Below are 3,408 nucleotides of genomic sequence, written 5' to 3'. Positions count from 1 at the left end.
CTGTTTAGCAAATCAACTTCAGTACTTAGTAAAGTGGTTTCAGAAGCAAACAATACATGGATAAAATTGGAACAAAATCAAAGCAGAAACTCATCAATTTCAGACACTATACATACATGTATATATATATATATATATATATATGTGTGTGTGTGTGTATATATTTGTTTTTGGAGGCGACTAAGAAAATGAACTACTGCAAAATTAACTGAGAAACTCTTTTTATCATTCTCCCTCTTTTCCTCACTTTGTCTACATGGAACTCTCATTGAAGTTGACAGTCTTCCAAGTAAATATAGAAATCCACTGCTTTTATTTTAACTGCTAAATTGATTATTATAAGATACCAACATAAAATGTAAGATAGTGATTTAACACCACCCATTTTTAAAATGAATACAGAATTAATTACTTCTTTCATTTTATTATTATTAAAATTTTATTTATTACTCACTCTGCTGCTTCTGTGTCGGGCCCACCGATAGAGAATGGGCCATATTTATTCTAGTCTTGTTGGTCGTTGGGGTAAATGATTATGATTGTTGTTATCGTTAACATACTCTTTTTATTATTAATGGTCACTGTGATGCTGGTAGCAGCAGTTTTAAGATTAGTTTTAGTACAAGTAGTAGTAATTGTGGTTATTATATACTTTATCACTGTTATTATTACACTAATTGTTCATTTTAGTTTTTTCTTGTCTCATTTGCTTTTCATTCATTTTTCATGTATGTTATCTCCCAGATAAGTTGACACACACCTAGACATACAAACACACTCATTACACAACTACACAACACATGCAACTAATTCATTGTTTTTTTTTTTTCTTTTGCACATAACATTTATGTCATCTCTTGTGTTGTCACCTTTGTGTTGTGAAAAAAAAAAGAAAGAAAGAAAGAAAGAAAAAAGAAAAAAGAAAACTTTCCAATGGTTTTCATTTATTTTTCTTACGTTAATTTTACTGGCTGATGAAAAAACACAATCCGGAATTCATCCCTGTCTTCAAATAAGTCCAAATTGATTTGCTGGACTTACTTACTGATCTAATATTTTGCAACAATCCTGCAGGAATTAAATTTTCAGTCTTCCTGAGTTCAGGTGCAGGGGGAGGGTCACACTTCTTCAGCCTCAAAAGATCTGACAGAGGATTCATTGTGACAAATACATGGTGTGTATCCAAAACTTATCACTCCTCACACATTCGTAATATATTAAATCTTTATCATAACTCAGTGTCTGTGAGACTGAGTTGCTGGGATTTGTATTTTTTAAATTAACCTAAAAGTGTCCTAAATCAAACATTTTCAGCCACAGTTACAATGAGCTGCATGTATGATCAAATCATGTAATTTGATGAACAGATTAATTCATACAAAAACACACGGTATGCACAATTTATTTTAAACATTTTACAGACCTGCTGAAATGCAAGTTGCAGTTTGACAGGAGAGGACAGTGAAGCAATAAGGGAGGATGGGACCGACACCAAGAGGGGGTGGTGTGCAGGTGTGCATGTGGCAGCGCTTTGCAGTCGTGTGCTGTTTCCTAATCACTGAACAGAGGAAAAGAAAACAGGCTTGTGTCTGTGTTACACTGTGATCCCAAGAGAAAGCAAGATTTACTGAAAACATATGCTCACATTTCTACATGATCTTCTCGTCTTTAAATCACATGTGCTTACTGATTAGCCCTCTGTTAAGGACTTACCCACCAACTTTCTTCCCAGTTCTTCTGTCTTCAGTGCTGCTCTTGTTGCTCTGTTGTGAGACTGTACAATATGCAAGATATTTCTACTCAAATTGCTGGTCATGTTCCTCTAATGCAGTTAACATCAGGGCTCAACTGATCTACAGTATCATCCTCCCTGCTTCTATCATCATTGAACCAGTATACTTTCGTCTGCTCAATAAAATGATACATCCACAAGTTGTAATGTAACTTGAATAACTGCAGCTGCAATAACTTATAGCAATAACAAGAGGTGAGCAATAAGAATTAGAGGGAAGCGGAGTGGGTGACTGGGTGGTTGTGTGAGTGGAGCTGTGGTAGATATAGTGCGCAAGGGCAGAGGGACTAGACATAAAGAGCAGAGCAAAAGTGAGCAAGTAAATCTGCTCTGTGACTTCCCCAGTGTCAGGTTTATATGTGTGCAGTGTGCTGTGTGTTTCCAAGGGTTTCCATGCTGTCACAAAAGGTCCCTGTGAGACTAGCTTATTTACCCTGCAGTAAAACCCGAGAGGGAGTATACCCTGCAGTAAAAGTGGAGAGGAGGCGCAGTGGAATTAGATTTAGGGTCGCCTCTGGCTCTCTGTTCTCTGTGTGCCGTCAGGGAAAACTCAGTATGTTGCTCCTGAGTCCTACAACTTGAATTATGTTGTGTTCAGGTTCAAGGGTAAAATGTGTCGTATAACACAAACAAGTTTCAGAATAGGTTTTAATTAAAGAGAGAGGTATTACATTGTTCTCAGTTATTGGTTACATAGTGGCTGGTACAGTGACAAGATATTAATTTAGCATAAATAAGCAGTTGTGCAATTAAGGGTTATTACATTTCACAATGCTATTGCATAAGCACTTGTTTGACTGTACAAGATGCATTTTCACATATGAATGCAAAATGTGCTTTTGCTTGTTCTTTCCAAGGTGTGAGGCAGAAAACTTACTGACCTGATCTCAAAGAGAACTTGCACATAATTGAGGGTTGGCCATTACTGGAAACCAGGCGACAAGAACTGAGTAAAGAGATGTTGCATATGCAGTAAAGAGGCTGATGGCTCTGCAAAGCCACCCACATGGCAAAGGTACAGTACTGCATATGTCCTCCCAGCATGCCCCAAACACTTTGGAAGATATTATCAGGAAAGAGAGCCACATTCTGATCCCCCACCCCCTCCTCCACAAGGAGAGAGTTGCTTCATTACATTCCACATTTTGATCATGTTCAAGTGCGGTCAAACTGCAGGCTAGGACGTCTGCAATTTTTGAGTATGCATGCAATAAGAGAGCTGGTGTGTGTTTGTTAGCAGCTGAATGAACAAAGCTTACAAGCAGTGACATCCAAAGTTGAGGTTCAAACCAGCAGCTATGAATTATCTTTGATCTGTGACATGGAGATATACCTCTGTTGCTTTGTACAACGTCTAAAGTGGCAAAATGGAAAGTTTGTAAACCTCATAATATTTTTTGCATTTTGGCTGAGTTGTATTAAATTAGCAGTGGAGTACAGATAAAGGATGTTATCACATAACAAATTATAGATTGGGGCCCCAAAGATAAACTTTTTAAAACTACTTTTGTACATCTTACAAAAAAAATGTAAGCTGTCCAAATTTAAGTAAAAGAGTGACTTGTAAATTTATGAACTTGCTCAAAGATTTGTTTCACTGAATCATTCTTTATCTG

Source organism: Melanotaenia boesemani, chromosome 16 (assembly GCF_017639745.1).
Source record: "Melanotaenia boesemani isolate fMelBoe1 chromosome 16, fMelBoe1.pri, whole genome shotgun sequence".
In the NCBI taxonomy this organism is placed as follows: Eukaryota; Metazoa; Chordata; class Actinopteri; order Atheriniformes; family Melanotaeniidae; genus Melanotaenia; species Melanotaenia boesemani.
Note: the sequence above shows the minus strand (reverse complement) of the source record.